Source organism: Schistocerca nitens, chromosome 2 (genome assembly GCF_023898315.1).
Source record: "Schistocerca nitens isolate TAMUIC-IGC-003100 chromosome 2, iqSchNite1.1, whole genome shotgun sequence".
Classification (NCBI taxonomy): domain Eukaryota; kingdom Metazoa; phylum Arthropoda; class Insecta; order Orthoptera; family Acrididae; genus Schistocerca; species Schistocerca nitens.
In genome coordinates this window covers 685,930,198-685,942,547 of record NC_064615.1, presented here as the reverse complement: position 1 = coordinate 685,942,547, position 12,350 = coordinate 685,930,198, and positions in this window count along the sequence as shown.

The window sequence follows — 12,350 nt, the reverse complement described above, 5'->3', positions numbered from 1 at the left end:
CAGCCTGAAATTGGAGTCATTTTATAACACTAGGAAAATGTATAGACGATTGTTTTTGGCACACATATATGCCGATCATGTGCTTACTATGAGGGTAGAAGCTGGATTTCAATATTATTTATTTACATTTTGCATTCGAGATGATAGCTACGAAAATTAGACTGCTTTCCAAAAAGGAATAAAATATTCTTTGTTTGACTAACGGAAGGAAGTCATTAGACCATTTATATTTTATGCTGCAATGTAACTGTGCCGTAAAGTCTTAATCGCCGGGAAAAAATTACTATTATAGCGCTATCACGATGTGAACGTCGAAATTAAACTCCTTTATTCGTGGTTACACACACACACACACACACACACACACACACACACACACAGGGAGAGATTGGGGGGAGGGGGGGGGGGAGAGAGGGAATGAGAGACTCATTATTGGAAGGAATTACGTCGAAAATCCAGTGGACATAGTGATACGGGGGATGATAACTAGAGAGACGACAGTGACTCGAGTAATGAAAACAATGGTTCTTGTCGGAAAGAATAGCAGCAGAACGAAAGACTTATAAATCTTGTTTTACACCAGAATGAATGGAAGCGAAAAACAGCGAATGAACATTTGCAGACTACTCGCCAGTGTTCACTACCGTTCACTTGCTTCTGTGCACAACCGTTTAGACTAGAGGGAACGGAAGAGAAAAGAAGGTAACGAACATACGCTGCGTTATTTTTTCCGGGCGCTAATATTCGGCACAAAGAGCACTGTTTTTGATTAAGTAAGCAAATGAGCATAGTAAAAGAATAATTTTAGGTGCCATAAATGCGTGGGAGTAGTGCACTAAACAATGAACTGCAGTTCCAGCTTTCTCTAACACTGTTCCACACCTTTGCACTTAGGTCAGTTGTCGCTTTTCTCTTGCTTCTTGTTACAACTAAGGAGAAAATTTAAAAACAGAACACTGATTACCGACAGCTTGCATAATCTGAAGAAAGGCTAATATTTTTGTTCTGGCTATTAGCAATTGGAGACGTTTGTATCAGTGACGGTTTCGCATGTGAGTAGCTGCTATATCTCAGACAATTTCTGATATCTGCGCTACGGAAACGACAGATTCGAAGCCTACTTTTATTAATGTATGAGTAAGAAATATAAAGTCAATAAAATAATGGAATATGAAATATACTAGGGGTATCCAGAAAGTAACAGGCGTTCAGAAGTAAAAAATTAACAATATGGAAAAACCTAAGTGTAGTGGACTGACAAGGCAGCCAGTCCACAGTGACGGGTAGCCGAAAGGGCACACGTACACACACGCCGACTGGCGCGAAGTCTGGAACAGGATTCGTAATGAATGTGATAAAGAAAAGAACGTGGCTACTAGAACACTTAACTTTTATATCGTCCTTTGGTATACAGCATTCTTGATGATACAAGTGAGACTATCTTGAGATACATGCAATGGTACGAATGGCGCCTTGCTAGGTCGTAGCCATTAACTTAGCTGAAGGCTATTCTAACTGTCTCTCGGCAAATGAGAGAAAGGCTTCGATCAGTGTAGTCGCTAGCAACGTCGTCGTACAACTGGGGCGAGTGCTAGTACGTCTCTCGAGACCTGCCTTGTGGTGGCGCTCGGTCTGCGATCCTGACAGTGGCGACACGCGGGTCCGACATGTACTAATGGACCGCGGCCGATTTAAGCTACCACCTAGCAAGTGTGGTGTCTGGCGGTGACACCACACTAAGTTTTTTATGTACATTTTAAAGTTACACTCTTAAGCTATTTTTCTACATAGTCGGCATTCAAACTGAGGCAGTTATCATACCGTGGCATAAGTTTTTCAGTACCGTCTCTGTAAATATCTGCCGCTTGTGATTGCATCCACAGATTTATAACGATATGCAGTTCGGCATCAGTATAAAAGCGTTGTGTAGCGAGCTATGCCTTCATTGCTGAGAAGAGGTGGTAGATGCTCTGCGACAAAACCGGGCTCTATGGCGGATGATCAGACACCTCCCATCCGAAACCCCGTAGGAGATCTCGGGTATGATTGGCCGCAAGTAGTCGCGCGTTGTCGTGAAAAACGAAACTTTGGCGCTATGTTTTCCCCGACGCTTGTTCAGTGTCGACTGCTTTAACTTCGTCAGTTTTTAAAATGTTTATTCAATGTAATTAATTATTAATTTGCGTATTTTGATATACCTGTTTTTTATGACCATGTACTCTGGTTAATTTTGTAAATAATAGTACGTTTCTTGATACTGTTACGAATTTTAATGATTTTGGAATAGCTAAACCATTTTCTATGCTTTCTATGAATTTTAATATGTTGTCAACCTGTTTTATTTTGTGCAAGATGACAGAGTGAAATAAGATTAGGACTGTCTCCACTCAATTTTTATGGTCTAAAAATTGATTTATGCTTAATTAGACGAATGCTAAATTTTGATGATGTTTTGAGCATATGCATTTCCGCTGTTTATTTTTTGGGACATTTTCTGAGTCTGTTTAGGTTACACGAACATCCTCAGACAATGTGGGGCACGTGTAACGCCGGAAATGCATATCCTCCTATTTCCATCTATTGTACTGTAAATTTTTTCCCTATTTTGTTACCTGAATATATGACATTTCTGTGCCTTTATATATTGTAATTGTTTTACTATTTGCATTTATGTCGATGTATAATTGGTTTGTTTCGTAAATATTATTTGTATTTTTACGCTGGGTCTTGCCTAGGGAAAACTGCTATCGAACGATTACATCGATAGGTCGTGTGAAGAATCAAAGTGTGTAGGATCTTTGGTAGTGTGAACTCTGCCGCGTGGAGCGCGGGCAGAGAGGGAGTCTGGCTGGAGTAGCGAGTGGAGCAGGTGTGTTGTGTGTAGCTCCCGCGAGTTGCCGCGCTTTCGGGGTTTGGCAGCATGTAATTGCGCTCGACTTGCGATGATAGTTTCTGATTTAATTCTTTTGCTAAATTAAGTCAGAGTGTAGCGAAATTTATTACTTCTGACAAACTTTCAGTTTTCACACTACACGTGTCAACCTCCAGTTGCCACACTTGTAGTGCTAATTATATGTGTAATAACCTTTCTTTTTCAGTTACTATAGTAATTGTCCTTAGGACTGGCGACCCTAATTTCCCCCAAATCTCAAATATCTAATTACCGCTAGTTAATTGTTAACGTAACGGCCGCACATTTACTTTCTTTATTAACTTTACCGCTTTTCAAAATTAATTTCCACCAGTTTCATTTGCATTTTTCCTTTCACCAAGATGTAACCCTTTACTCCCTCTTTACCGACAGATTAACTTCGGTGACGATTGCTATTCCCAAATTTCCAATAGGTACACGCGGTTTAATTTTTAACTGTCATTAAGGTCGATAAGTGAGGGGGAGGTTACACACTCCCTTAGAATCCCAAAACAGAGCAACAAAGGCTTCTCTTCCTGACAGCGTTTGCAAACATTTCCTTCTTTTCTTGAAAGAATTCGTGTGTCACTATTTCACTGACTGCCTTTTCTTTTCATAACTGACATGCTTCGCCATGTTCAAGGCATCAGCAAGAGTCACTCCCTTAGAATCCCAAAACAGAGCAACAAAGGCCTCTCTTCCTGACAGCGTTTGCAAACATTTCCTTCTTTTCTTGAAAGAATTCGTGTGTCACTATTTCGCTGACTGCCTTTTCTTTTCATAACTGACATGCTTCGCCCAAGTCTCGTCCCCAGTTACGATAGGATCGATAACTTTGTTACCATTTTTCTCGTAATCTTCAAGGAAGGTCGGTTTTGCAGTCAGTCTATTTTTTTATGGGCTTCCGTTAGGATTTTGGGGACCCACCTAGTACAAAATATGTGGTAACCAAGTTTCTCCGCCACACTTCCATGCAGAAAACTCAGTGTGGTTTGGGGAAAATGTCGCGAAAGTTCCGTAATCATGAAACGACGATTTTCACGAATTTTGTCGTTTATTGTCATCAACAGTTCGTCAGTAACAAGGCTAGGCTTACCACTGCGGCCTTCATAGTGAATATTGGTACGACCATATTTAAAATCAATGAACAATGCCTCACTCAGCTTTCACTCATTATTCCGTTTCTGCACACATCACAAACGTCACGATGAATTTCCATTAGTTTACAGTTTTTTGCCGACAAAACCCTAATCACAGAACGCATCTCACAAGTGGCGTGGTCTTCTATTGCAGCGTACATTTTAACACGTCACAGAAAACAATGTAGCTGAGACGCAGACCACACGCTATCATCGCTGCATGCATAAAGCGTATAGGAACGTTATAGCATCAAGATGGCGTCTCTAGCCACGCTCACAGCCGCGATAGGCTAAAATGTCTGTTACCTTCTGGATAACCACTCGTACATACGACCTGTGACTGCTAAGCAAAGCAGTCTCCTGAAGGGCTAATCGGCGCTGACTGACCGCCTTGTCATCATATGTCAATGTCGTCATTGAATGCTGTATGTGGGGGGGGGGGGGGGGGGAGAAGGCGTTGGGGTCGACAGTCAGCACAACACTCGCCCAGCCGTTGCCGGCTTTCTTGAGCTAGAAGCCGCTACTTCTCATTAAACCACTCCTCAGCTGACCTCACGAGCTGATTGCACCTCATACCAGTCCTCCCAACGAGGACAAAACTTCCGGCGGTTGTGGGAATCGAACCCGAGGCCTCCGCATAGGAGTCAGACATGTTGACCACAGACCTACGAGGGCGGAGACCTGTCACATTTATTTTATTTTTTATTTATTTCATGGGGGTGAATAGGATGTCACAAAGTTTAAAAAAATCTATTTTTCAAAAATATGCTCATTTTGTAACCCACATCTTCCTGAATAGGATGATGTATAAAACATATATATCTGAGACACTATAAGGCACGTTATTTGGACCTAAGTGTACCAAGATACAGCGCCAGACCCCTCTGCACACCATTCTTCTGTCATTTGTAAGTGAAGAATATCATCACAAGAATTCTCTACCAACTGCTGTAATGGAAGCCACCAAACCTACATTCAGGGACCTTGCAAATGAACTCATTGAAAAAATGTCTTCATGGCGGTACCCAAAAACTCAAATGGGAGTTTTAAGTAATGCCTAAGGGAAAGGCTGCCAAAAACCATTTTTGGGGAAATAAATGCACTTGCCATTGCTATTTATGATGCAGTTTCATATTTTAATGGTGATGTGCAAAGCAGAACATATGTTTTAGAGAAAATGGGAACTAAGCTAGGAGTGAACTGCATCAAAGATTTGTGTGCAAGAGACAGAGAGCGTATAGTGAAAGCAGATAAATAACTTTTGGAGGTGATAAAATCAAGAAGAGTGCGTCATAGGAATGTGAAAAGGAAGAAAACTGATCTATAATATGAGAAAGAATCTGCGTATGGTGCTGGACAGTTCCTAAAGAATGCCAAATACAAGCAGAAACTTTAACGGCCACTTTCCGCAAAACACAAATTTTTATACTTAGGTCCATGTAACATGCAAAATAAATATCCTGTTACTTTCAAACTTGGTATGCTTATTAAACACAAACTCCTTAATACAAAACTCTAGAATTTACCAAAACTATTAAAACCTGTGGTAAACATTGAGATAGTTAACTATAAAATTTGAGGTTTTTCTAAACATGAAGTTTAAAATGTAACAGCTCATTCATTTTTTCATAAATTAAGTACTAGAGTTTCATAAACGTGTAAGTATGGTTTGTATGCTGTGCAAAATTCGTTGAAGAATCTCTCTTACTTATGAAGGAAAGTGTATCTATAGCAACAAATGCAGCCAATAGTAAGTGAAAAAATGATAAAATTTCCACTTCTGTGAGTGTGAATCCTGAATCCTTCCTATTTATGCTGTTTTATGAGTTTATTTGTAAAAGTACAGACAGTGGAAAATCAAAATGTCCTGTGCTGCCTCTCCTGCTCTAAGTTGGCCCGTTTGACGACCTACCCCCTTAACCCGATTAAGGCCATCAGACCATCTGTTACATCGGACCGGGGTTTAACACATACAAAACCTTTTTGCATCACAGGTACCTAAGAAATAAAAATGTTAATATGACAAACAGTATTAAAATTATTTAAGTGTATATAGCGCAGTGTGAATAAGTATATCATGAACTAATGAAATTAATTCTGGCAGTATAGCCTAGGCGCTTCAGTCCGGAACCGCGCTGCTGCTAAGGTCGCAGGTTCGAATCCTGCCTCGGGCATGGATGCGTGTGATGTCCTTAGGTTAGTTAGGTTTAAGCAGTTCTCAGTCTAGGGGACTGATGACCTCAGATGTTAAGTCCCATAGTGCGGAAGATGCTAAGTTCACCCAACCTGCATGTGATGTGACGTCATTATGACGTATATACGCTTTAGTCGATTAACACACCTATCGACTTTTACGAACGTTCGAGATTCTAAACTGTCGTCAGCTAGTGGTTTGTTTTGACACGTGCGATTCTGATAACAGCTCAGTGTGGCAGCGTATATGTATTTCGCCAAAATAGAAGTAAAAGAGCTGGATATTAATAGAAATAGACCGTGGCCTTGAAAACACCACGGACAACACGTTTCGTAAAAAAGTGTTCTTATGTCCCTACCAGATTAGATTGTGTGAATGTTGTACTGAACGCTTACGCCGAAAATAATATTTATTCATTATCAATATTTTAGTATGGTTTCATACAATTGGTCCTGTCAGTACATATTAGACTGTAGCAGCATACTCTTGCTGACTTTTTTTTCTTAATTTATATAGCTGAAAGAGAACGCGTGCAAGTTTGTTAGCTAAGTAATTTATATGTCCATCCCAAGATATTCTTTTATCAACCATAATTCCAAGTAATTTTACGCTCTGACCGCAGAGACAGGTACCTTAGTGTCCAGTAATGACTGGTGTGTAGAATGATTGAATTTCGAATTTAAAAAAAAATAATATGAGGCATCGTTGAAGAAAAATCGTCGACCGGAGATGAAATACGAGGGGAAGTGGATTTCTCAGTGTAATCTTAACCAAAGGTTAGTGTCTTGACGCATCTAAAGATTTTGGCTGCTGAGTGCTTCTTCTCACCGAGTACGAATAACCGACGCACTTCAGCTGGGTCAGAAGTACATCAATTTTTGCTTGAGATTCACAACAACCACGCAATTGCCCGTCGTCATCGATGCTGAACTCTTTCAGCTTTTCTCTTATTAGTCTCTCGAATGCTGAACACATAATTAGAGACGAGCAAACGAAAAACAACACACAGGACACAAACACAGTACAATACACGATTTAAACGCATGGAACGCAAAACACATTTAAACGAATGGCGCAGAGCACAACGCTACCCTGTCACAACCTCTCGAAAGTTCACAAAAGTCGAATAGTCGATATACGGTTTCTATCGTTTTCGATGTAGCGTGTATACATCATAATGACGTCACATCCTATCCAAGTCCGGTGAACTTACCATCCTCCCCATAGTGCTCAGAGCAGTTTGAACCAATTTTGAACTGGCAGTACTTGTACTCCTACTGCCACTAACAGTGGTAATACTAATAAAGATAACAAAATAATTACAACAATAACAATAATAATAGTGGCAGATATAAAAAGAATTTATAGGTATACAAAATATATATTTTCCGATATAGCACGTTCTGGGGAAAGGATATTTAAGAGTGCACCAGCTAAGAATACCGTGGTAGGAGGAAATGCTGGTTGGAAAGAAGGATGTACAACAGTAAAGAGTATGTACGGGAACAATGGTAATCGTTATTGTTGCTTTAGCAGGTGTATCATTAACTGTCTTCTGAAGCTGGAGATGTTGTTCAGTTCTCTAAGATACTGCAGTAGTTTATTCCGAAGTCGGGTTCTTGCTACTGAGAAGGACTTCGAGACAGTAGATGAACATGCGGTTAGAAAGGATTTTTCTCTGATTAAAACTGTTGTTTCTGCCATGTTGTTCACACAAGAGCGTTAAGGTCTAGGAGAGATATGAGGGACAGCGTTCGTCCATAAGACGGAAGGTATGGAAATCGTCGCCCTTGTTTGCATGCAGCAGGGATAGCTGTTCATGCTGTGATGAAATGTGATCAAAGAGTGTCAGTTAGACCGTCAGCGAGAGCGCATCGCTAGCTCCTGCTACTACTAAGGCGAGTACACCGTTTGCTTCTTACATATTTTACAAACAGCAGCGACTTATTTTCAGTTATCTGTGTAATTACTAGTTTATTTTTGTAATTTCTTGCGTGTTCGAGTGCTTACTAGGTAGAACCTTTTATTTCAATAACAGTGTAGTGTACAGTACCGCCATTGCTATCGACCGTTGTATCGACTCTCGTATCGTGCAGGCTTGTATGTTTGGTTAGAGCAGCTCAGTCAGTGTCAGTTAGACCGTCAGCGAGAGCGCATCGCTAGCTCCTGCTACTACTAAGGCGAGTACACCGTTTGCTTCTTACATATTTTACAAACAGCAGCGACTTATTTTCAGTTATCTGTGTAATTACTAGTTTATTTTTGTAATTTCTTGCGTGTTCGAGTGCTTACTAGGTAGAACCTTTTATTTCAATAACAGTGTTTTTGTACTTATTTGCTGCGCTTAGCTTTTAAATAGTTTTTCTGGGAAAACCTAGCGTAGTTTTCGCGTCTCGTATTTCAGTGAGTGTTTCTTGATTATCAGAGTAGCTCATCAGAAGATTATCTTGGGAATTTGTCACCGTATAGAGTAGGGTAAACATAGTCATGTGTAGGGACTGTGGTTGTTGTGAGCGGACGCAAGGAGAATTGGCCACTCTTCGGGGACAGGTGGAGGCTTTGTCTGTTAGGCTCATCGAGCTCGAGGCGCAGGCGTCGGCTCGTAGTGGCGTTGGGGCAACTGTGGTGAGACCTATGCCTACTTCGGTGGCCTTGGAATCACATGGAACCCCTGATGTCGCTGCGTCTTCCGGCAGTGAGCATCTTACCGGTCAGCCATCACTCCAGGGTGAATGGCGGACAGTGGTGGGCTCGCGCGTGCCTGGCCGAAAGGCGAAGGTGGGATCTGGCCGCGTGGCGGCTGCCTTACCCCTTTCCAACAGGTACGGGGTGCTTCCTAGTGGTGATGACATCGTTTCCGAGCCACCACAGGATGCCTCGCCTGTTGGGCCAGTGGCCGATTCTCCGGCAAGGTCCCGACAGTCACAGAGGGTGGGCCTATTAGTTATAGGGAGCTCCAACGTTAGGCGGGTTATGGAGCCCCTCAGGAAAATAGCGGGTAGGTCGGGGAAGAATGCCAGTGTGCACTCGGTGTGCTTGCCGGGGGGTCTCGTCCGTAATGTGGAGGAGGCCCTTCCGGCAGCTATTGAACGCACTGGGTGTGACCGGCTGCAGATAGTAGCACATGTCGGAACGAATGACGCCTGCCGCTTGGGTTCTGAGGCCATCCTTGGTTCCTTCCGGCGGCTGGCTGATTTGGTGAAGACAACCAGCATCGCACGCGGAGTGCAAGCTGAGCTTAATATCTGCAGCATAGTGCCCAGAGTCGATCGCGGTCCTCTGGTTTGGAGCCGTGTGGAGGGTCTAAACCAGAGGCTCAGACGACTCTGCGACTATAATGGTTGCAAATTCATCGACCTCCGTTATTGGGTGGAGAACTGTAGGGCCCCCCTAGACAGGTCAGGCGTGCACTACACACCGGAAGCAGCTACTAGGGTAGCAGAGTACGTGTGGCGTGCACACGGGGGTTTTTTAGGTTAGAGGGACCCCCCCTTGGGCGAAACGATAAAATACCTGACGGCTTACCAGAGAGAACATTATCATCGTTGATAAAGAACGTCCGTCCTCAGAGACCAAAAACAGGAAAAGTTAACGTAATATTGGTAAACTGCAGGAGTATCCAGGGCAAGGTTCCTGAATTAGTATCGCTTATTGAAGGAAATAGTGCGCATATAGTATTAGGAACGGAAAGTTGGTTAAAACCGGAAGTGAACAGTAACGAAATCCTAGACACAGAATGGAATATATACCGCAAGGATAGGATAAACGCCAATGGTGGAGGAGTATTTATAGCAGTAAAGAATTCAATAATATCCAGTGAAGTTATTAGCGAATGCGAATGTGAAATAATCTGGGTTAAGTTAAGTATCAAAGGTGGGTCAGATATGATAGTCGGATGCTTCTATAGGTCACCTGCATCAGCAACCGTAGTAGTTGAGCGCCTCAGAGAGAACCTGCAGAACGTCGTGAAGAAGTTTCGTGATCATACTATTGTAATAGGGGGAGACTTCAATCTACCAGGTATAGAATGGGATAGTCACACAATCAGAACTGGAGCCAGGGACAGAGACTCTTGTGACATTATCCTGACTGCCTTGTCCGAGAATTACTTCGAGCAGATAGTTAGAGAACCAACTCGTGAAGCTAACGTTTTAGACCTCATAGCAACAAATAGACCGGAACTTTTCGACTCCGTGAATGTAGAAGAGGGTATCAGTGATCATAAGTCAGTGGTTGCATCAATGACTACAAGTGTAATAAGAAATGCCAAGAAAGGAAGGAAAATCTATTTGCTTAACAAGAGTGATAGGGCACAAATCGCAGAATATCTGAGTGACCACCATCAAACGTTCATTTCTGAGGAAGAGGATGTGGAACAAAAATGGAAAAAATTCAGAAACATCGTCCAGTACGCCTTAGATAAGTTCGTACCGACTAAGGTCCAAAGCGAGGGGAAAGATCCACCGTGGTATAACAATCATGTACGAAAGGTACTACGGAAACAAAGAAAGCTTCACCATAGGTTTAAGAGTAGTCGAATCATAGCTGATAAGGAAAAGCTGAACGAAGCGAAAAAGAGCGTAAAGAGAGCAATGAGAGAAGCATTCAACGAATTCGAACATAAAACATTGGCAAACAATCTAAACAAGAACCCTAAAAAGTTTTGGTCATATGTAAAATCGGTAAGCGGATCTAAATCCCCTATTCAGTCACTCGTTGACCACGATGGCACCGAAACAGAGGACGACCGAAGAAAGGCAGAAATACTGAATTCAGTGTTCCGAAACTGTTTCACTGCGGAAAATCGTAACACGGTCCCTGACTTCAGCCGTCGCACGGACGCCAAAATGGAAAATATTGAAATAAACGATATCGGAATTGAAAAACAACTGCTATCACTTAGTAGCGGAAAAGCATCCGGACCAGACGAGATACCCTTAAGATTCTACAGTGATTATGCTAAAGAACTTGCCCCCTTTCTATCAGCAATTTATCGTAGATCTCTGGAAGAACGTAAAGTACCTAGCGACTGGAAGAAAGCACAGGTCGTTCCCATTTTCAAGAAGGGTCATAAATCAGATGCGAATAATTATAGGCCTATTTCACTTACGTCAATCTGTTGTAGAATAATGGAACATGTTTTGTGTTCTCGTATTATGACGTTCTTAGATAATACAAATCTCCTTCATCATAACCAACATGGATTCCGCAAACAGAGATCATGTGAAACCCAGCTCGCCCTATTTGCCCAAGAAATTCACAGTGCCGTAGACACTGGCGAGCAGATTGATGCCGTATTCCTGGACTTCAGGAAGGCATTTGATACGGTTCCGCACTTACGTTTAGTGAAAAAAATACGTGCTTACGGAATATCGGACCAGGTTTGTGATTGGATTCAGGATTTCCTAGAAGAAAGAACACAACATGTCATTCTTAACGGTTCAAAATCTGCAGATGTAGAGGTAATTTCGGGAGTACCGCAAGGAAGCGTGATAGGACCTTTATTGTTTACAATATACATAAATGACTTAGTTGACAACATCGGTAGCTCCGTGAGGCTATTTGCAGATGACACGGTTGTCTACAAGAAAGTAGCAACATCAGAAGACTCGTACGTACTCCAGGAAGACCTGCAGAGGATTAATGAATGGTGCGACAGCTGGCAGCTTTCCCTAAACGTAGATAAATGTAATATAATGCGCATACATAGGGGCAGAAATCCATTCCAGTACGATTATGCCATAGGTGGTAAATCATTGGAAGCGGTAACGACCGTAAAATACTTAGGAGTTACTATCCGGAGCGATCTGATGTGGAATGATCACATAAAACAAATAGTGGGAAAAGCAGGCGCCAGGTTGAGATTCATAGGAAGAATTCTAAGAAAATGTGACTCATCGACGAAAGAAGTAGCTTACAAAACGCTTGTTCGTCCGATTCTTGAGTATTGCTCATCAGTATGGGACCCTTACCAGGTTGGATTAATAGAAGAGATAGACATGATCCAGCGAAAAGCAGCGCGATTCGTCATGGGGACATTTAGTCAGCGCGAGAGCGTTACGGAGATGCTGAACAAGCTCCAGTGGCGGACACTTCAAGAAAGGCG